This window comes from Ambystoma mexicanum, chromosome 6q (genome assembly GCF_040938575.1).
Source record: "Ambystoma mexicanum isolate Mex_15411 chromosome 6q, UKY_AmexF1_1, whole genome shotgun sequence".
In the NCBI taxonomy this organism is placed as follows: domain Eukaryota; kingdom Metazoa; phylum Chordata; class Amphibia; order Caudata; family Ambystomatidae; genus Ambystoma; species Ambystoma mexicanum.
In genome coordinates this window covers 341,007,417-341,031,236 of record NC_090937.1, presented here as the reverse complement: position 1 = coordinate 341,031,236, position 23,820 = coordinate 341,007,417, and the positions used below count along the sequence as shown (strand labels likewise).

At 45.4% G+C, this 23,820-nt stretch overlaps 1 long non-coding RNA gene across 3 annotated transcripts in view; it reads left to right on the top strand.

Moving 5' to 3' along the window:
* LOC138516016 (uncharacterized) overlaps positions 1-23,820 on the top strand; it is an 82,313-nt gene that overhangs the window by 5,579 nt on the left and 52,914 nt on the right. For all 3 annotated transcript variants that reach the window (XR_011282203.1, XR_011282205.1, XR_011282204.1), the window contains exon 3: positions 7,383-7,482. This is a non-coding gene — a long non-coding RNA (uncharacterized lncRNA). The remainder of the gene's footprint in view (positions 1-7,382; positions 7,483-23,820) is intronic.

Genomic DNA, 23,820 nt, shown 5'->3' with positions numbered 1-23,820 from the left:
GAGAAAAGAGACATATTAAACGACAAGTCAATAGGCAATACAAGCGCACAGTCAACGCGCTCGCACCATTGCTACAGCAGATCTTGCATACCACTAGCAGCGGATGAACGAACAGCTGATCATTGTGGTTCACAGCAGTACTTGGTGAACAGGAGCACCCCGCAAGCAGCGCCTGCAACTAAACACACCCGCTGACCCTTCCACAGGCGGTTCGTATACGGCAAGCAGAGCATGCAGTTCTTTCATGCCCAATATCGCCAGCAGCCACCCCCTAAAGGCACCACACCCAAATCCTCTTGAGGACAGCATCAAACGGCAGAGACTGCTCAACTAGGCCAGTGCAAGTCCGCCTACACAAGACTTTCCTCATTGTAAAGCCACAAGGTGCACCCTCAAGCCACAGATGGACTGGGTTTGAGCACCAGTGAAGTAACTGGTGCTGCATCTCACAGCTATACAGAAGCAAAGCGCCCCTGCGAGAGAGAGCAGGAGGGAGAGTCCACTATTATGAACACTCGGGTGAGCTGAACGCCCATTGGAAACACCAGGAAAACTAAGGGGTGGAGAGGGAGGTGGAGGGGGCCAGGACTTCACCAGGTAACATCTACTCTCTCGTTTTAGATGAGGTCCCAGCAGACAGCTCCAACTCACAGCAACTTCCGTCAATCAGAGGGTCCATACGCTCCCGCAGAGGCCAGGTAATCGTAAACATCAGGGGCTATCCTCTGTATATCCTTAGTTAATTTCTGATTCTTGTATCTTCGGTGAGGTTTACATAAAAGTACTTTCTAAACTTGTGAAGTTCACATACAACCACTCCAAGGAGGTAAAATGGGAAGAGAGAAAAAAATATAAACAAATGTCACCAGTCAATTCATTAATGATATCAAATCATATATAAACAACAATCAAAACCATTTGTTTCATCATTGTATACGTTTGTTATTGAAATACAGACACATGATTTGGATCAATATGCAATTGTTTGTCCTATTGTGTCTTTGTACTATGTTTCAATTGTGTATTATAAGTGAAGTGTAGATGCATTTTGTTTTCTGTTTTTTGCATTTGAAAATCATTCTGTGGGTAATATTAATGAGCATTTTAGATATATACTAAGTTTAATTAGGGTAATTAATGAAATAAAACTGAATGAGTTTTTAGTTTGTGTCTACTTTGTCAATTGTTTCAGGACTTATTGTTACGCTCACCTGGTCTCTGCGGAGGCGTTGGGGCACGTTGCAGCCCTCCCTGAACTTGAATCACCCTCTTCAGGCCCACAGTAGAAAAGCTGTGAGCGGTGGTACGTGGTGATACTGCTCCTGCGTGGAGATACGAGTGTGTGAGTGCACCAATCTGTGTTGTACCTCTTGAACCCTTCACCCCAAAGTACGGTTTCTGTGAGCACATGCCTGCCCATAAAGCTCACCTATGGATTATGGAAGATAAGCTCTCCATCCTGCTACTTCTGGCAGGGGCGCGTCGAATGGGATCTAGTTCCTTCACTGATCCCTGATAAGGATTAGTCCAGTCCAGCTGCAACTATGCTTCTCCTTATGATTGGTAAGTCTTTCTTGAGCTCTTGTGATGCTGTTCGTTCTGTTTAATGTCTTTATATGTTGCTCCTATTTATGCCCGCAATAATGTCTTTCTTCTGTTTTCTTCCCTTAGATGGAAATGCGGCCTCAATTTACCTGTGAAACGCGAGACGGGCCGGATGGAAGATGGATGTTACCGCAATGTTCGACAGCAGGTAAGTGATGGTTTAAGGAAAGCGCGAACTATGGCGAAGCGCAACCTTAAACTGACTGTTTTTTCGATGTCTAACCTTGTCTTCTGTTTTTCCTTGCAGGCGCTGCTGTTGACGATGGAGCGTGTCGTGCTGCAGTGCTAAGATGAAGATATCGGCGTTCCGGAAAGTGTAAAGATGAATACTAGGTTCTCCGAAGAGATGTACAGGTAAGAACAGGTAAGAACAGCTTCCCCCAGTTGGTAAGTATGCTGGCAGGAAGCAGGATCTTCAAAGGTAAGTCTGACCTCAGGCGACAGTCAGCGTTACGCTGCTTGCAAGTGCAGAATAACGCGAAGTGTCTGTCTTTAGGATCGGGGCAGCTTATGTAGCTGAGATCGTGGGCACGCCCATTAGGGCCGGCTTACCAGCCACACCCTGCCACTCCTAAAGAGTGAGCACGTGCAAAGGCAATCCATTAGCAGTCACACCCAAGAATACACTTGGGGCTGCTTAATGGATGGAATGTTCAAGGTTAATGCATCCTGCTTAATGGATGGAATGTTCAAGGTTAATGTTTCTGAAGGGCTATGTCCATAATAAAAGCTTTTTTCTGTTAAATGGATGTTCTTGTTTACTTTTGTTCATGAGCCTGGCGCCAAAGGCGCCAGGACAGTGTCCACCCAGGTCTCCTGTGCATGCGACCCCTGCATGCCTGTGCCCCTGACTTCATGACCATAACACTTATCAGTAGTATGGAAAAAGAGTTAGTCACCTAAGGTTTTTTGCAAAACTGTTAATCCCTACCCCTTTTTTTTGCTTATATAAATTCTGTATACCCCAGACAGTAGAGATAGGCTTGCCCTAGTATGGTTGAATGTTGTTTTTTTCACCCTGTATTGTATTGTATTGCCACAGTGCAATGATAGCGCATGTTTGCCATTGTCTGCCAAACATTGTGTTTAAGGGCAATGCTGGCATATATTGGCACAGCCAGAATGGACATGTCTTCCTACAGTGTCAATACTGGCATTCCTGGGCAGAGGCAACATAAATGTTTTCACAGTGATAATACTGGTATATTTTGGCATGCCAGAAAGAAAATGTCTCCATACAGTAGCACAATGCTGGCATATATGGTGGGCACATGCACCATGAAAATGCTTTGAGTGGCAATGCTCCTGGGATAGCTAATTCTTCTTCTTATGCAGACGTTATTGATCTAGGGTTCAAATCCCTCATTGTACTCGACCTGTAACACAATATTTTCCTCACTGGGGTATTTCGTCATTCTGGCGCTATGTTGTTTGAAAGTGGTCCTGTAAGTGTTTACTTTTGAGCCCTCAGCCTGTCATTTGTTCTTCAAACTTACCCTCAGCGGTCCCATGGGTCGTGGATTTCTGCAGGTTACCTTCTACCACGGTTCGCCATTGGTACGCATTGGCCCACATTCAGGTACTTCATGGGGCTTCTGGAAGTGGAACTCTTTGTAAGTGGGTTTGCTAGTGTTCTTAGGTCTTCTCTGCACCTGTGATGTAGAACTCAGACTTACCTGGATTTTCTCCATAACTGCTGCTTTGTCTTAAGACAGTGTCCCGCTTATTCCTATCGTAAACATTTCCAAGTCTTCAAACTCCTAAAAAGAGACTTTGGAACATACTCACTTGTACATGGACATTTCTCATGGGTCGCTATTGGGTCCCTGGAGATTTAGGCCAAAGAACTGGTTTTTCACCTGGTACCCTTGCTTTTGAAATGTATTTGTAAATCTCTGTATTAACTACTGCTCAGGAAAATGCTCTGTGATACTCACTAGACAGTGAACTAGGAGTGCCTCAGTCATTAATGTGAGTAGCTTTTTATTTCTGCTCTAACCATCACGACAGAGTGTTTTGGACACACTTTGTGTACACCTCGTTACTTCATCAATGATGTCTTCTAACACTCCTCCCCAGGGGGTTGCAGTTACTCTGGACTTAATGCTCATTGTTGTTAAATGAAGCCTATTGTTTTTTTCCAGGGCTGTTATTGCTACCCTTTGTGGGCGATATATGTACTTTATCTAGGCACACCAGCAATCCAACGTAGGAAACTCCAAAGAATTCAAAACGCTGTGACCCGCCTGCTCATTGGCATCCCACCTAGAGAATACATCAGCCCTGCACTGAGAGTCCTACACTGGCTCCCAATTGGTCGACGGACTACCTTTAAAGCCATGGGCATTAATCACTGTGCCATCCACAACACCAGTCCCCAATCCCTGCAAGATAAACTCAAACACTACTGACCCTCCAGGACCCTCAGATTTGGCGCAGCCCTTCTCCTAGTTATCCTCCAATATAACTACACCAGCCTGGGAGGTTCCTCCTTCTCCGTCCAAGCTCCGCCACATTGACAACCACCTTGCATTCCGAAAGGCCTTCAAAACCTGGCTTTTTCCTTCCTCTTCCTGAATCCCCCTTCCACGCTATCCTTTGATTGCTCCTCGCACACAAGTGCTGGTCCAGACCCAACAAAACACCAACTATTTCACACTACTGCGGATGCTGGCAGCGTTATTAGGGGCACACTGTGATAAACGTGTCCCTTTACACTCCCATAGAGGATCATACACCAATCCCCCACCTCCCGTGCCCCCCCCGGACCTCCAACTCTCTACCTGGTGCACTCTGGTCACCGAACAACACCTGAATGTTGCCACTGAAAAGGGATCCTAAAATTACTGCACCAAGCGTTTACTGCGTCGGCCGAAAATGCAGTCTTTTTTACCCCCATTTCTCAGCATCTTTATGTGGGGGATGGGGTACAGTAAATAATTAATGTTGAGGGCGAGTATGAGGGTTGTGCTAGGTCTCCCACACACATATATGCAGTGAAAAGGGGGGCTGAAAAAAAAAGTCAGCATTTTCGCCCCGGCGCAGTAAACTGGGCGAGTAATCACATAGATCCCTGAAAAGTGTCTGGAAAGAATTTCGATTAGACAGACCATTAGAGGTAGCAACTGTACCACGCCTAGCTTGTTTTGGGGACAGGACATGTTACGCACTCAGTTGGCCCGTCCTACCTAATTATCAAGGGGCTTACCCAAGCACTCAGAACGCTCAGTTCATAGGTTTTCACTGGAGGTAGAGGGGAAGTGCGCCAGTTTAACTTTGGGTATAGGACACGGTACGCACTTAGATGGCTCTTGGGGGGAGGAATGGTGATGCACTAAGATGCTCTTGGGGCCCACAAAATACAACACACTTATATGGTTGTTTCTTTTGGGGACGGGAAATTATACCATTGCTCTTAGGCCATAGGTGGCAATGTCTTTTTTATTTATTTGCTTTTTGCACTCAAAGAATGCCACTAGCCAGGTCCTTCCCATGGTAGTATGCTAACCCAACAGAAGATGCACTGGAAGGGCAGGCTATCCTGACAAAGCGACATGGAAGATAAACTCAGTCCGAGTATGTATAAATGCACCACATCTGTGGACACATTGTGATTGTTTATTTCTAAAGCGTTTATACACAAGTGAAGTGCTTCAAAGCGGGACGGGAACAAGGGAATACAGTATTCATTCTCAGGCCTTGAAGTCTCTGAATGATCTAACAAAATTAACTAGCATACTAGGCCTGAGGCATTTCTACCCATGCAAGGCAAGACGGGAGGGAAGGAGAGAGAAGGAAAGAGCATACAATCAACAAGCTGCCGTATTAGTCCGAACGACTTGCCAGAAAGTACAAGTGTAAGACAAGGAGTGTTGAGAGAAGAGGTGGGGGAGGGGAGAAAAGGACATACAGAACAATAAACTGACGTGCTAGGCTTGGCGACATTCAGATTGATTGATGATAGGTCATCATCAATAATGCAGCTATGCACAAGTGTTTCAGGCGCAACCAGGCTAGGGAGGGGAGTCAAAGGGAGGACATGACAAACTATCTTGCTAGGTCTAGTGCATTAAAGCCACAGGTACGGTTCTCCATCCATGCACTCTAGAATGCAGCTATAGCTATGTCAAATTCGGTCTAGCTGTTCTCCTAGCCTACCGCGCTGAAACTCTGAACGTGTCTTAACACCTCTGCCATTAGTACACAGCGACAACCTACTACAAATTTGGTCTAGCTGGGCACACATCGAGTCCCCTGCCCTAGCATTCTGTTCAGGACCACTGACAACACCCACCCATATACCTGACTTCTTGGGTTGCTTACTGGAGCCTAGCCAGCCCTCCTAAATCCTAATTCCGGCAGAATGCAAACACTCATTTTAAAGTCCACTCTTAGAATGTTTTCCCATACCTGGAATTCGGTTCCCGTGGGCATTCCAACCACAAAGTGCATTGAGGCCATACAAATGGGTAAAGTGCGCTATATAAATGACATAGAGAAGAAAACAATGGACCTAGGCACACATGAGGCTAGAGAAAATACTTTCAAAATTACAGTTTTTATAAATTCATATAAAAAAATTATTTTATATTGAAAAACAGTTTCAACGTTGTTTTTTCAAAACATACTTATACATCATACATTTCTTAACATCAATCTCTACTCTCACATACTTTCACACATACCACAAATATCTCATCTATTTCAACAAAATGTGCAACATGAATGATCACACATGAACATAAACAATCCCATCAATTTCCAGTATTGTTCTTCTGTATATAAATGTACATCTGGTGTTCACAGAATAGCTACAGTTGCTTTCTATCAGATCTACGTATGTTTCGGTCGTGCTAGGACTCAACTAGGTCCATTGTTTCTCCAACCTTCCTCAGGATCTGGGAGCCACAGCTCTGGGTTCCCACTATAACAGAATGAGTGATGCCTTCTGGGATATATCTATAAAATCAAAATAACAAAGCACATCTATTAATCTCTAACCTGTTCACTATTTCACGACACAGCTAACTTGTGTGTATCCATCTATTTGATGGTACTCATCCACACTCACCTCTAACCAAGACCGTGCCAGGGGTAGTGTCGATGCCGGAAAATGTATCCACCAGGTAACTGCCATTAATAACAGGCACCTGAAAGTCAATATTCATAAAATAAAGGATCTTAAAGTATCCATAACCAGGTCTCTGTATGTAATTACTGAGACCTATTGAGTATCGTGTGTCCCAGAATATATACATGACTTACATTAGTCCTTTACTCCTCATGGCCTATGGATCACATGCCTCTATGGTTCAATAGGTTCACATGCTTACAATAGGTTATTTCGGTCCACTCACACGTGGTCTCCAGTATCAAATCCACTTGAGAAAAAACAAAAACCGCCAATCACTCATGTGTGACACTGTGCCTACATCAGAAATTAACTAATTCCCCACAGTTGCAGGACACACCTTTCGAACTCCATAATTGCTTATTGCTTTTTACTCACCCTATGTGTGGCTTGAATCATACGAGGGTATGGAGCGGTCGTCAGACCTGGTCCTCCAATCGCTCAATGCACTGCAGGAGAAATGCAAGGGGGGAGGGGGGGGGATTAGGAACAAATTCCTAAAATGTCTGCTTCTCCGTCCTATTATATACATGGATACGGAATATTTCCTGGTTGTACATTTAAGGCACACACACAGGTGTACCAATATAAATGACGACTACAGTACAATACAATAGTTGTAGTTAATACTGTATCTATTTTTTAGGATTGTAATGGTTCTGGTACTACGAGTCTACGGAGGATAGCAAGACCATGCAGAGCAACAGAGGTTCGAATCCCAGATCTGCCTTAGAAACCAAACCCAGGTACGGTATTAGATGTGTTATAAAACAACTATTAAATAAATAATTGTAATCCCAAATGTTGGTTGTTTTCTGGGCTTTGTTGGCAAATTGTTAACTCATTTCCCTCCCTCAAGGTACTAAATTTTATTTATAGTGAGCATTTCAATCTTTAAAGCTGATATGTATTAGAGCTGAGGGGAATTATTGTGACGTCTACGTGGGGCAATTTGGGTCCTGATTATGACTGGGGTTCAATTTTCGTCCCACCCCTTATCTGGTTATGCACTGTACTTTCCACGTTTTTTGTGTGCAACACATTTATCTTCAAAGTTGTAAGTTGAAAACTAATAAATAAATAATAGGCTGACGGTGGGGTCGGGAACATAATAAAATTAGGCGGGCAGGACTCGGAGTGATCCCCTATATTTAATCAGAAAAACAAATTTTGCTGCCTCACCTCATCAAGATAACCACTCGATAGCCCTAGTGTGTGTTGTTTTTCTTTAAATCTCAGGGGACATTTGATAGGGCATCGCCCACCCCTACTGGCACCAGGCATTGTTGGTTGTTACAACCCACACTGCGCATGTGAGCTTAAACTGCTGACACCGACCATTTGGTCTGCCTCGGGAGACGGGCAAAGCCACGAGTTTCATGGCAATGGATCGCTGCGGTCTAAACCTGAACAAACAAAATGGCTTGGACATGAGCTTTCTAAAACATAAATGCAGTGACTTTGTCAAGTGGCTTTGAGATGTTTTACAAGCAAAGGAAAAGAAAGATTTTTATGTTGATGTAGAAGCAAATGTTTACACCAAAGTATGTCTTGTTTAGGGGGGCGGGCAACGCTGCATGATGATTAATTCGTGAAAAAAAGATTTTGTGCATGGCCCTGCCAATATATCGGAGTGCGGCGTGCGAAGGATCCATACACAATCGTGGGCATTATGGGTTTAATGTAACTGAAAGAACTCATTGGGATCAAACTCAAACATTATGTGACGGAATGGTCTTGTCATCAGTTCCACCTGTTGAAGTGTTTTCTAACGTTCTCAAGATTATGGGGTAACTCTCATATCTTTATGCGAGGGCAAACGGGGCTGGACCCCCACCTTGGGAGTGGCCTCCAAAGGGCTGCCTGGCGATTTTTCTTTGCTTTTTTAGAAACCTAAATAACACATTTCACGATGTGTACTGCTGATGGTCTGAGTCTGCTGCCTGGCTGTTGTTGTCAAATAGGTTCGGATTTGATTAATTAATCTTGTAATGCGTTCTGTGTTCACAGTAGTATATACAGTTTAAGCGTTCACTATGGCGCACGTCCTGCAGGGTTTAGACCTTTCTGTGAGGAGTATATTAATCATGGGCAATACCCAAAGTTCAAATGTATATTAAGATTCTTGTGTGCCACTATGCTTCGGAAAATGGCTCAGTGTGTTAAGCACTCATTGCAGATATCTGAGTTCATATGCCCAGTCCCAGTGCAGCCTTTCTTTTCTCTCTAAGAATTAAATAACTTGAGGTTGGATGTGCTAGCAAAAAAAGGGGTTGCAGGGGTGCAACTCTGGGTTCCAGCTGCAATCTGCTCAACAGTCCAAAGATCTTCTCCTCCTTGAGTGCCTTTATGCGTCAGCAATCAGGATGGTTGATTGGATTCGGGTGTACAGGGATTAATTGATGTGGTGTTTTATATTGCGCCTATACACAAGTGTTTCAAGACGCAACCAGGCAAGGGAGGGGAACAAAGGGAAGACACGACAAACCATCTCACTAGGAATAGTGTCATTTAGATCATGCAAATGCGCAACAGTAAGTGCAGGGGAGGGGGGTGGAGAAGTGCACCCAGAGCAGCAGGGCCCTGGGTTAAGTGCAAGGAAGGCTGGCCCAGTAGTGCAAGGTAAACCAAGTGGCAGTGCAAGTTGGGCCAGGTGGCATGTGCAGGGGGACTTGTTAGAGGTGGGCCAGGTGTCCTGTAAGACTCAGAGGACACAGAGCAGCCATTCAGCAGACAGAGCAGGGGCAAGGGTAGTTTAGCAAGGGAGAAGGAAGAGGAGAAGAGGAAGGTCTTGAGAAGCTTCTGGAATGTAAGGAGATCCGGCTCAGGCGGGAGAGAGGCCATTCCATGGGGCGGCACCTGCAGAGGAGAGAGAGCTACTACCCCCCCATTCTCTGCTTGAAGAAGCGACTCAACCCCAGAAAATTAGAATAGACAAGCGGAGGGTTCTAGGAGGAAGGTACTTATGAAGAGAGAGTTGAAGGAAGTTAGGGCCACGGCCCCAGAAAGCCTTGTGGACGATGCAGAGGGTCTTAAGCTTGATCCTTGTAGCCACCGGTGGATGGATTTCAGGGCCGGAGAGACGCTGTCCCTGGGCTTGAGGCCAATCTTGCGGTCCTCTTATGAATGAGTTGGAGAGGGCGAAGAGTAGAGTTTGGCAGGTTGAGAAAGAGGCTGTTGCAGTAGCCCAGCCTATAGAGAACCAGAGCTCTGGAGACAGGGCTTCTGGGGCAAGGTGTGAAAAGGCAAAATACCTCTGATGAGGTGCAGCTGGAAATGGGCCTTCTTGGCAAGGTCCGTGATGTGAGGGGAAAAGGAGAGAGTGGAGTCGAAGATGACACCAAGGTTTTTTCCCTCACAAGAGGGTGAGGGCAGAGGGCTTAAGAAGAGTAGCCAGTGTGAGAGAGGAAAAGCTGGAGCGTGGTCCCAATGAGAAGGATCTCAGTCTTACTGGCATTAAGGCAGAGATAATTTGAGGCCCACCATTCCTGGATAGCAGATAGGCAGTCTGGAATGAGCGAGGAGGAGGCCGAGGGCAGCATGAAAGAGAGTTGCATGTCATCCGCATAACACTGAAAGTTAGAGGAAAAGGTAGAGATCAGGAGGGCCAAATGGGCCAGATAGACATTGAAGAGCCAGAGGAGAGGATAGAGCCCTGGGGAACACCACATGTGAAGAGAGAGGTGATGGAGAGAAAGGACCTAAGCTGAACCTGGGAAGGTCGGTCCTGCAGGAAAGAGGTCCAGCCACGCCAGAGCCTGATCAATGATGTCAAGGGTCTCGCGGAGATGAGTAATCAGGATGTTGTGGTTGACTGTGTGAAATGCAGAGGAAAGGTTGAGGAGAATGAGGACACAGGGAGAGCGAGAGTCAACATTAGAGTGCATATCTTCACAGTGTTCAGAAGTGCAGTTTCCGTACCTCTGGCTGATCTAAAGCCAGACTGATGGTCATGGACACAACCAACAAATCCAGAGTGGTGGATTGGCTGGAAGATAGCCAACTTCTCCAGGAGTTTGCCCAGGAAAGGAGTGATAGAGATCAGGCGATAGTATGCCGGAATGGAGGGGTCATCAGAAGGCTTTTTTAGTAGGGGGTGCACAAGAGAGTGCTTGAGAAGAGAGGGGACATATACAGTGGCGAAGGAGTCATTACAGAAATCAGCCAAGGCTGGAGTGAGAGAACCAATGTTGTTCTTAATGGTTCTGGGAGATCAGGGGATCACCTTTTTGGATGAGACTTTCATAGACCAGACTTGTCTAGAACATCATCAGGTGTTACAAGAGAGAGGGAGGAAAGAAGGAGAGGAGGGGGCAGCTAAGGAGGGCCAGAGAGAGGTAGAGGAAGAGAGAAGAGAGAGAAGGATAGTGAGGACAAGATGAATCCCTCCATTAACTACCCGGTTTTAGCAGCAGGGAATTCTGGTATCTGTAGTGTAGAACCAGCCAGGATCCAACTCTACATAATTTTCAATATCAGCCCTCAGTGGGGAGGGGCGGCTGTGGGGTGCGGGGGGATTACCAACAGTGTGACACTCCAAAGTCAGGCATGTGTAGCCCGGGCGCAGCCCCTCTGGAGCCCCAGTCTCCTGAGGGTGGATATGTACTTTCATAATAGTAACGACTGTGCCACAAAACAGACCTGCACCAAGCAGCACTAGTTATAAAACCAAGCATAGCATCAGTATGGCAAAAGTCTAGATGTTACTTCCAAACGAGGATTGTAAGAACTAGCAGCCATACTGAAAGAAGAGCATAAAGGGTTAGTCAGTAGAGACAATTAGGTTGCTAAATTCAAGACTAAGGAACTAAAGATATTCGACTCATATTCCGGCTTAGACACTGGACGATACAGAGATCCTTGACAAATAGTCTTATCTCACTGTCCCATCGAGTGTGAAAATGTTTCTCTAATCAGTTTGGTGTCATTTCATTTTCACATTGCCTGCTTGTTATTTTCATGTAGGCTGCTTGAGTAGAAGGGGTTGTAGATAGAAAGAGAGCGGACCAAACGTACCAGGCTGCTGGATATCCTGCATTCAGGCCTGTTTATTTCCCACACACGTTTGTATTTATTTCTCAATTTCAAATTGTTTTTTTGCACATCATGAGTAACAATCTGCAACTATGTTGGGTGTATTTAAAGCTTTGAAATATAGTATTAAAACCCAGATGGGATTTATTTTAGGCTCACATCAATTGGTATTCTGGGGCTGTATACTAAGCCCTGATGATGGAGAACAAGCTACAATTATTCTCCTTTTGCATGACATGTTTCTGTAAAGATATTTGTATAATCTTGTCATGTTGGGTGATTATAGAATTTGAGTATATTTTCCAAGTTCGGACTACAAAATAGGGTATTATTTAGCTCCTGAAAGTCAAACATCCACTGACAATTGTGCCTTGCTGTAGCACAAGAACAGGGAAACAATGTTGTCACGTGCAGAAATTGTGAACTGAGTTGAAATCCCAGCTTTACCTCTTAATCAAAGTGTGCGATCCTGCGCAACCCATTTAATCCCCTGATGCCAAACCTGCCAAAATTATGAGTCCCTATATATTTCAAAAATGGTCAGACCCTAAGAGTGATCTAGTTCTCGTTGTACTCTCATCAACAAAAGGCTCACTTTTGTTTTAACTGAAGATAGTATGCCTTGATACCTGATAGTTGTGACCATGGATATACTGCACACCACAACATTGTTTCTTTAATCACTACAGGCAACAACTTGAAAACCATGGCCCTCTTACAATCTCAATCGATACTTGCACCTTTTGGGTTCCTTTTTATCTGTATGCACTAGCTATGCAATGTGTGCCTTTCTTCCCTCCAATCTGCCCGCTCTATCCAAGATTGAGTACTTGTACATTATGTGAGGCTGCTAATCTTTTATAATGCAGGGGAATGTTTACCCTTTTCATACAACTACAGATATGTGAGCTGCACACATACTACAGCCCACATGCATTCTCCATACCTCCCGCTATTGTTAAAATGTGTCCTATACCTATGTTAGAACAAAAATACCCTCATCATGGACTGCTAATGCTGTCTTTAAAATCTCACTTGTTTTGATTCCTTTTTTTGCAAGTAGAACGTCAAAACTCTCACCGAATAAGCACATTACAACCATCAGGCAGACAAAAACCCTTCAAAACAAACATGCGCCATGAACTGCTCTGCTGGTGCAATCCCAGGAACTCCACCCTATGCGTAGCCTACAGAAATGATGTTGCTACCACCTCCTGTGCAGCAAACCCTGCCAAAACCTCCTACTTGTCAAACCTAATTGCCTCCCTTTGCAATCCCCTAAACTATCATCTACCCTCTAACCTTTGCTCAACCTCTCAAGGCAATATCTACTGTCTCCTCCCTCTCTGCTAATGATTACTTACCACTTTTCTTCTAAAATCTCAAATTCTAAATTCACAACACTGATAGCCCTCCCGCTCTACCTCCTGGACCCACTTTCTTTACACAACCTCTCTCCTTTAACACTTCTACTCGCCAAACCCATTTTGGACTCTTGTCGAACTGTTTGCTCTTCAATCAGTCAGAGAATTTGTCCTAATCACCTGTCCTTGTCCCGCTGTGCTCTTTAACCTCTCTCCCCCCCGAACCCTGCTGGACTTGTCCCTGCCTCCTTCAAATCTACAAATTTCCTTCCCCTTTTGAAGAAAGAATGGGTGAACTTTCCTCCTATCTCACTAATCACTGGTCCTTGAGTGGGTGGGACCTTCACCGCAAGTATCTTAAGGATAATGTCAGTGGCTACTGGCTTCCACAGTGAACACTCCACCAAGGCTGCACTCAGGCATGCCTCCAACTGTCTTCACCATTACGAACTACCTTCTGTAGTCATCCTTTTTGACCTCTCTTCTGCTTTCGACACTGTGACCACTACTCACTCTTCTTCACGCTCAAGGACCTTGAGTTTTGCAAATATGGTCTACCTTGAATTGCTGCCTACCTGGAAGTTCTCTCCTTTAAAATCTCCTTGGAACTCGCAAATGTCTGACCCCACCCCTTTCCCTTTTGGCATCCCTCAAGGATCAGTCACTGGACCTCTGCTCTTCACCCGCTACACCTCTTCCTTAGGAAGACTTATCTTGTCCTTTGCCTCTCATTATCTTTTTGTTGACCACACTCCTCTTTATCTCCTTTTACTTCCTTCGGCCCAGCCATTTTGGAATGGATTTACAACTTTCTCACTGCAATCCATCAGTGGAAGAATCTCTGCTGCCTCATGCAGAACTCTTTACAAATATCATCATCTCCCATCTTCCAATGCCATCTCTACCCTCTTCTCGCCTATGTCCATTCCACCTGAACTTCTTGCTCCCTTGCTCACGCTTTGCAAACTTGGGGTCCTCTTTCATAGAGACCTCCTACTGCAACAATTCATCACTAGCACCACCTCTGCTGCTTGTATTAATCGTCTCAGCATTTGGGAAATTAATCAATTTCTAGCTCCTCACTCTATGAAAACGGAAGTCCCCACTCTCTTGATCAGCAAATTCCACTACTGCCTACTCCTTGGCCTTCTTCTCTACTGCTGTGTCCCTCTAGACTAAGTCCTTAACTTCCCTACTTACACTCTCTACAACCTACCAAGGTCCCCTCCCCGACTTCCTACCTACCGACACCGGTCTGGTTGACTCACCATGCATAATTATTCAAGTTCCTTCTCCTAGTCTACAAAGCTATCAATGGTCTTGCACTTTAGCACCTGGCTGACTGTAATATGCTGTTTGCTCTTTTCTCTGCTCATCCTCACTCTCCCATGCCCCACGTGCTTCTTCTCAGTTTGGCTTTTTCTTGCTACTCGCCCTGCTCCGTTGGAACACACTGCCCATCACAATTAAAGCCAGCCTGACTGGATCTTTTCAAAGCTTGGCTTAATCTTCACCTACTTGCCAAAGTCAGAGCTCCACCCACACAGTCCCTCATCCTCCCTCCCTGACCCCACCACTCCCTCCAGTGCTGTGTAATAATGTAATTTTGTACATTTGTGCTCATCTTTAGTTTGAACTACCTGCCCTCCTAGTTTAATGTTATCTTTGTACGTCACCAGCTTCTTTTGATGTATTGTACTGTCCCGGGCCTATGGTCTGCTTTGTTCTCACTCCCATAAACTTGCTGACCACTTATTCTCATCTTTGTGCTATTGTACAGGCACCTTTCCAGGGAATGCTTCTGTGATTTTTAAATGTATTCTTGTATGTCATTTCTGATTTAAATTGACATCCTGGTTCTTCAACTAAATACACATACAAATAAAATAAGATTGTATTCTAGTAGTTCTAACATCTTAGCATATGTGGAAGGAGGCTAAGGACTGGCCTTCTATGGTATACAAAAGCAAATGTGGCTTGGCATGTTTAGGAGCTTATCAGATCATGTAGATACCATGATGGTGGAGGGCAATGATCCTGGTGTCAGCTCATCCTTTGAGTGGGCTCTCAATGTACTTAAAGCTAACTTTGTAATCAAAACCAGTACCTTCCTTGAAAGATATATATAAATGTCTCATGCAAACAATTCAAAGGACAATTTGATGGCACTGTTGAGGGGGTTGTTTTGCCCCATGGAAGTTCAGGTGTGCATAGGAAATGTGTCGTAAGCATTAGTTAATGCTGCTCACATCCGATCTCAGTGTTCAAAGTAAACTATTGCACACTGCGGTTCCCTCCCTACTGGAAGTGCAATTTAAACAGAGGTCTGGTTTTACACAGTCATTTTTTTTAATGCACAATTTTCAGTTCTACGTGATATTTCTGCTTTGTTTTGGTCGCCTACCGAAAAGACTGATTTTTAATGTCTGATTTTCAGCGGCCTGCAAAAAGTGAAAATATCACATCCCCTTGGCCCTCCACACCACCCTTGCTAGTGGGATGTATAAAATCAGGGGGTTTCAACCCTCTGAAACCCTCTTCCTTAGATGATGCTGTTGCCTCCGCCTCCCTCTCCACCCAAACATACCTCTTCCCCATAAAAACTCTCTCTCTCTCTCTCTCTCTCTCTCTCTCTCTCTCTCTCTCTCTCTTTCTCTTTATCTCTCTCTCTCTGTCTCTTTATCTCTCTCTCTCTGTCTCTTTATCTCTCTCTCTCTCTGTCTCTCTCTCTCTCTCTGTCTTTCTCTCTCTCTCTCTCTCTCTCTCTCTCTCTCTCTCTCTCTCTCTCTCTCTCTCTCTCTCTCTCTGTCTCTCTCTCTCTCTCTCTCTCTCTCTCTCTCTCTCTCTCTCTCTCTCTCTCTCTCTCTCCCTCTATGTGTACCTATATCATGTGGGGTATTTTAACGTAATTTATGTTAATATTAAAAAAAAAATTTGTAAAGGATTGTTCTCCTTTTACATGGAGGAGTAGTAACTTCAAACACTTCCACTTACGGGTTTTGGACTCAAATATGTAATGTTGAGGGATGTCGGAGTAATACAATTCATGTTCAGCATGAATTGAAGTAGACATGAGATCATAAAATAAAGTAAATTGAAGTCAAATAAAGTTTAAAATGTAGATGAAGAATATTATTGATATAATAATACATACCAAGAAATATTACAATTAATAATTACATAATACATAAGTACATTACAAAAAAGTAACTTATTTTGTTAGAGAAATAGTGCTTAGTCAAATTAATTTCTGTTTATTCATTTTGTTTAAATGTATATATTTTCTCAGTGTATGCAAGTTAAAATATGCTGTTACAGTGGTATCCCTGTCTTGGGCCTTTTCCGAAGCTAATTGTATGTTATTGTTGAAATACACATTTTGTTCACCTGGAAGATGTTAAATGTTAAAGGTATTTGTACCGCGCACCGTCACCAACGGAATTGGTCCCCAGGCGCTCTGGCGGATCTGTAAATGATAAGGGGGGATGGGTTAGTAAGGTGAAGAGGGAGTAGGATACTGAGAGGAGTGGTGTTCTGGTGGCAGCTTTAATTTGCTATACACCAGATGCTGAGCTTTGGTGCGGGTATTGGATCGGTGTCAGGCCGCGTGTGCTGTTGGTCCGGCTTATGTGGTGTTGCAGTGTTGTGAAGTGCATGCGGCTTGTTGTGCGAGAGATGGTTGTGTGAGTTTTTGAGTGAGAAAAGTATGCAGAGTTTGAGCTTATATTGGTTAGTGGGTTGCCTGACCTTTAGCATGCTAACATTCACAGTTCTGTCCAAGTGTGGCACCCGTTGACCCCCACAACTCTATCTGGATGCGGCGCAGGCCAATGTCTGGAACTCTATCTGGGTGTGGGCAAGCCAACATTCACAGTCCCATCCAGATGCGGCACAGGCTAGCGTCTAGAAATCTGTCCAGGTGTGGGCATGCTATCATTCGCAACCCTATCTGGATGCTACGCAGGCTGGTGTTCACAATTACAAGTGTCATCTAGGCGCGGGCTTGCTATCCTTCAATCAATCCCACCTAGATGCGACGCAGGCCAATATCTACAATTATAAGTGTGACCTGTGCTAGTCTTCAGGTTTCGCATAGGTGCGGGCATGTTAACATTCAAAGTCCTATCTAGGTGCGACGCAGGCTAATATTCACAAATCTATCTAGGTGTGGGTATGTTGGCATTCAGGTTTCACCTAGGTGCGGGCATGCTAACAATCATGGTCCTATCTAGATGTGATGCAGGCTAATATTCTCAATTCTATCTAAGTGTAGACATGCTAATATTCACAATTCTTTCTAAGGGCGGGCATGCTAGCATTCAAAGTCCCCTCTGGATGCGACGCAGGTCAATGTGCACAATTCCATCCAAGTGTGGCCATGCTAATATTCACAATTCTATCTAAATGCGTCTGCCGGTCTGGATATGGTCTGTCCGGCATGTTCGAGTGGGTGAGTCACTTGAGGGCTTTCGTTTGGGTCTAAGTATATGATCAGTCTCTGGAGCCTTCCTTTTGTGGCTATTTTCCATGATATCTTATGCTCAGTCGAGTGGTTAGTTCTTTGGTTTGAGTGTATGTCCAAATTGAGAGTGGCCGGGATTGGAGTTATTTTCATTGTTGTTTTAATGTCTGCACATTCTAGCGCGTCTCCGTTATGGTTACCCTGTGAAGAGCCATGATTTAAGGAGTTTCCTAAATCCTAGGTGGTTTGTTGTTTTCCGTATATTCTTAGGTAGGTCATTCTAGATTTTGGGTGCCTGGTGGGAGAAAGAGGATCCTCCGAGTTTTTTTCTGTTGTACGGTTTTGGTTCCAGGCGTATGTCGGTGCTTGATCTTAGTGTTCTTGTCGGTTGATGTAGGTGTAGCTTGTCGCTTAGGAATTCTGCGCCTTGTTTGTGTATTGCTCTGTGCGTGATGCACATGGACTTGAACTTTATTTGCTGTTTTAGTGGTAGCCAGTGTAGTATTTTTAGCGTGGGTGTGATGTGTTCTCTTCGGGGTAGCTTGAGGAGGAGTCTGGCTTCTGCATTTTGTATGCGTTGTAGTTTTTTTAGAAGTTGTTCGGGCATGCCCAGGTATAGGCTATTGGCATAGTCTACTCTGGACATGATCAGAGCGATGATGGTAAGTGTTTTGTTGGCGAACGACAGGAACGGTAGGATCCTTTTTGCTGCTTGCAGAAGGAAGAAACATATCTTGATTACCGAGTTTACTTGTGGCTCTAGAGTGAGGTTGTTATCCATCAAGACCCCTAGGTTGTTTACAGTTGATGGTTCTGGTGTGGTGCTGAGCTCTCTTGGCCAGGGGATGTAGTTGATGTCTTCTCCCTTTTTTGAAACAATCATTATCTCTGTTTTGCCTGGGTTGATTTTGAGATGGTTGAGGTTCGTCCAGTTGAATATGTCACAAAGGCAATTCTCTAGTGTGGTGTTTCTTCTCGGGTATCTTGTATGTTGAAGATTATTTGAGTATCGTCGGCGTAGTTGTAGCATGTGAGTCCGTGTTTTTTGATGAGTTTGATTAATAGGTACATGTAGATGTTGAATAGAAGTGGGGAGAAGGATGAACCTTGTGGTACTCTGCACGTGGAGTCTCTGGGTTTGGATTTAAAAGGTTTCATCCATGCTGTTTCTGTTCTGTTTGTTGGGAAGGATTTGATCCATAGTAGGGCAGTGTCTGATATCCCTAGTCCTTCTAATCTCTTTATGAGGATGGTGTGGTTGACAGTGTAGAAAGCTGCAGACAGATCAAGGAGAATCAGGGCGGTACTGTTGTCTGAGTCTGCATTTGTTTTTAGGTCATCCCATATTGAGAGGAGAGCTGATTCTGTTCCTCTCATAGGTCTGAAACCAACTTGTGCCTGGTCTAGTAGGCAATGCTCTTCTATGAATTCTTGGGTTATTTGGTAGATGTACGTTTCTAGCAGTTTGGCTATGTAGGGTATGTTGGAGATGGGTCTATAGTTAGATAAGCCCTCTACGTTTCCTGTTGTGTCTTTGAGTAGCAGCTTGATGTAGGCTGATTTGAAGGCCTGTGGTACTTTACCTGTTGAGATTGAGAGGTTGAGGAGGTTCCTGTGGTATTCCATGGGGGTTCCTTGTTTGAGAATTGTTTTGTATATGTCCGGGAGGCAGGGGTCTTCAGGAGAGCCTGATTTGTTGCTTTGGTTTACCAGTTTGACGAAAGCCTCAACTGATATTTCTGGGAAGTTTCGTAGCTTGTTTGCGTGTTCCTCGCCGGTGTCGGTGGGGTTTGAGCTTTGCCCGCTTGGTCTGTTTTGTATGGTGTGTTGGATGGAGGTTATATTGTTTTTGAAGACGTCTCCGAGGTCCTTGCAGAGTTTCATCGATGGAATTGGCGTGTGGCGAAGCGGGCAGGACAGTTTCAAACATACATCTGGCCTTTTATTATACAGTATGATTGGGATGTCTCATTCCTACTGTCTTGTCTTGAAAATGTATGAATCAGGTTTTAAAGAAACCGGTCTGGCTGGACTGAATATGTGTCTGCTGGCTATTGTGCTGGGACAGTGACGAACGTAACCCTAGGAAAAGTGAACTGAGATTGGTGCCCTGGAAGGGGAACTAAATATAAGAGTCTGGAGAATGCAAACAAATGCTTGTGCACAAGTGGACTTGGGTTAGTTAGTTATTGGAGTGATACTGAATGTGAAGCTTGAAAAGAAGCATTGGAGAAGAAGAGCTTAAGTCTTCTTAGGCGAGCGACTGATTGAGTTAACTGGTGCTCTATGTGGACAATGAAAGTGGGTAAGGGAATTCATTATGGCCCTGGTGAATAGATGGTGATGAGGTACCACTGAGCGGCCGGTAGTTCCTTATCAGTAGTATTGCAGGTGCAGAAGATAGTGCAGCATACAGGTACTGACAGTTTTGAAATTCTGTGCACGCCTGAACACGTATTATTATGTGGACGTTGAGTTAGAGGCAGTGTAACTGCTAGTGCTATTGGTGTCCCACAAATGGAGAAAGTGAGAAAAAGAGAAAGCAAGAGAAATCCCCCTGTCAGAATCTGGGGAAACTTAGTGGGGGTGACCAAGGTGACTAGGTGCCTCCCTGGGATAGCGGATGAGGGGGTACGGATGGTATGAGGAGGATCCATTCATCACTCTCACCTAGTCCCTACCATAAGGCAGGGGACCATCCCATCACATGATTCTATTTGAGGACACCCTCTCTTTAAGGGAGGCAACTCCTAGATCTGGGGTGCTGAACAGCATGGAGCCAGTAATGCAACGCTTGCTCCCGTAATTAAATCCGTCCGGCACCGGTAGCAAACACCTGCTCAGACATTAGCAACAACACAGTACATGTTCTTACGACACTTGCTCAGACAATCTGTTCAAACATTAGCAACATTAGGAGCAGCACCAGAACAGGATTAAAGAGGTAGTGAAGAGAATGGAGTCATGACCCTAATGTAGGTGGGTGATGAAGGCCATTTTACAGAATGCCTCTGGGAAAGGGGGATGCAAATGCCATGGCCCCAGTAATGAAGAGTAAGGTAAAAGAGAGAGATTCCCTACAAGACCATGGCAGAAGGTGTGTGCTGGAGTGAGAAGTAATGGGAAGAGTCCCTGAAAATACTGACAAAGGTAAGGAACTCATTTAAGCCTCAGACCGAGAACCAAGAGAGGGGACAACTCCATGAATAACTGAGAGGAAGGTTGTAGGAAGCCCTTCAAGCCAGACTTTGGGGCCACAGACAGAGACCTGGAGAAGAAAGAGGATGAGAGGTGCATACTGCACCATACTTTAGGTCAATCCAGAAGGACCCTATATAATGAGAACAGTCATTCAGTTTACATTTACCCTCTCCATTAGTTGCTTTGGCCACCCTGTTTAATATTCCCTAAAGAAAGAACCTCATTTTCACTTTAATTCCATCTTGGCCTGGTCATTGAACTGTCACCTTTGTGAGGCAGTATACAGCATTTGACCCCCTCAGAGTGACATTGAGTTGGTGACATCTGACAGTGTGGAGGAAGCAAAGGTGCTGTGGTGCACACCAAAATAATTTGAGTGCCGGAAGCAAAGGTGAGCAGGAGTTCCCACCCAGAGGTCCTCTGAGTGTGGGTGTGCATATCTTCAATAAATAAGAATAGAAAACATGTTTCTGTGTTGCATGTGTCACATTTAGATCACAAGAATTGACTCTAATGAAGGGATATAAAGACGGAAAAAGCACTGGATTGCAAACAAAAACAAGTTAACCAACAAGATAAGAAACAACACATAAAGGGAGACGTCAAAACACGCAAGAAGAGAAGCAATAAAACATAATGACACAGCACTCCACATATGCCAGCTATACCGTGGCTGAAGTGGCTGCAATTTTTTACATTTCTTCATGGAAGCACCAGGGATGCAGGAGATGTTAGGAAAGATTTCTCTGAATGCAACCTTCCCTCCATTTATGGACCCCCCAACGTTTTTGCTTTTGTTACTGTGTCCTGACTTTTGCCAGTGGAGCACAGCCTTCTGCTGCACGCCACTGGGCTATCGTTCACTGTTACGGGGAAACTGACACATCCTTCATGCTGTCACTACTGAGAATTTTTGTTTCTCTTAGTCTTTCGACTTTGTTGCCACTGTTGATATTATTTTATCAATTAGCAAAGTACATTACTGTACCGCGGAACAGGGTCCTTGCGTTTTCTGACCATAGGAATCCACTAAGGATTTTTTGGTGACTGGACAATGTGCCTAGGAACAGACAGGTGGCAGCCGAAACGTTTTCTTCTATTTGTACAATTTTTACTGAGCCATTCTGCGCTTAGCGCCAACGGCCTGGCCAACTACTGGCCCATTACGAACTTCCCGTTTATTGGCAACATTTTTGAAAAAGTAGTCACAACACTACTACTCACCAGAATCTAACAACTTTACCTCCTAAATGACTATCAGACGGGGGTCTGCCCCAAGTGTTGTATCGAAACAAGCACCATCCAGGTGGTGGATGATGTTGCCAGGCACTCGAGAGTTAATGAGTGCAGCCCCCGCCGTTGGGGAGGCGGAGTTATTGTATTGGGGAGCGGGAAGGAGAAACGGGGAGTTCTGGGTAAGGCGCGAAGGCGCCAGTTCCTGTTAGAGATTAGATGAATAAAGAAGTTGTTACATCCACTCCGTGTGCGCGTCCTCCTTACTGGCCCTTCTGAGAGGGTAACACTGGCGACGAGGTCTTCCAGTGCGCACCGCGGAGTCCTCCTCCTCCTTGGCAATCCGCCACGCTCGTGCTCGGCAGGCCTACCGGCTCCTCCGCCGCATGCACCTCCTCCTGCTCCTTCGGTGGCCGCACACGTGCCACCACCTTCCTCTTTCCGCTACATCGGGGATTTTTACCACGTGCACTCCGGCAACTGAAGTACGCCACGGCCTGACTCATCTCCTCCCGACGAGCTACCGTCGCACATCGCCATGAGCAGAAGGGGCTCCACCTCAGGGTCCGGGCCCAGCTCACCTCAACTGCCCCGTGCGACGCAACCGATTCAACTACGCCTAACCCCACCTTTCACCATGACCCCACAGTCCACAAAAGGGCCGCGATGGACTGACTGGATGGAAGATTTTCAACACTACGTACGGGGGTCCGGCGATGGCGAATCGCCCAACATCAGGGACATTTTCCTCAACCTGGTGGGGGGAGAGATCAAAACCGTGGTGAAAACGATTCCCGCTGCAGAACAAAACACCTTCAAGAACTTGATTAAGGCGCTAGACAAGCTCCTCATAATTGAAGTCAACCGTGACTATGAACGCTACTTATTCAACAAGTGCACCCAAATGCCACAAGAGACGGTAGATGAGTTCATCACCCGCCTTCGGGTAAAAGGAGCGAACTGTCAATTTGACGCGTATTCACTGGAAGAAGCCATTAGACTGAGGGTCATCGAAGGGTGCCTGTCTCCGGCCCTCAAGAAACAGCTCCTGAAGAAACCTCTCACTATCCAAGAGGTGAGTGAACTAGCCCGCATTCACGAGAGGGTGGATGCCCAGGCCACATCCATGTGCAATCCGGCCCACCCCAAATTGGACACTGCTGAAACCGTCGCGGCGCTGCAGCCATCCCGCCCGGGAGATAGAGGCTCATACCCGTACAGGACGCAGCCCATGCAAGCTCCTCGTCTACAGCGGCAGTGTTATCGATGTGGGATGTCGTTCCCCCATGTCCAGCGCTATCACAACGATGCTCGAATTGCGGGAGAGAGGGCCACTTCCAGTCCGTATGCCGGGAGGGCATACCATTCCCGCCGGTGAGACCCATCACACAGGCCAGGATGCCTTTCCGTCCGCCGTCCCCACAATACCACCAGCCCAGATTCGGCCAACCAGGAGGGGGACAGAGGCGGTACATCGGAGCCATCGATGAGTATCAAACCCAAGGTTACCCGATGCAACCTGAACAACCGGATCAGCCACAAGCTCTCACCGACGAATATGACCACCCCCCGATAGACTTCAGATATGGGTCTGCCTACCATGACGTGCAAGATGCGGCATACGATCCGCCATACGACATGTATGACCAGGACGAATTCGTCAACCTGATACAGGACACCGAAGAAGCCAGAGAGGCCCCCAAAATCCCTGTCAAGATGGGCAATCAACAGTTCCTTTTCATGATCGACTCAGGCGCCACCGTCAACATCATGGGTGAACAGGACTACGC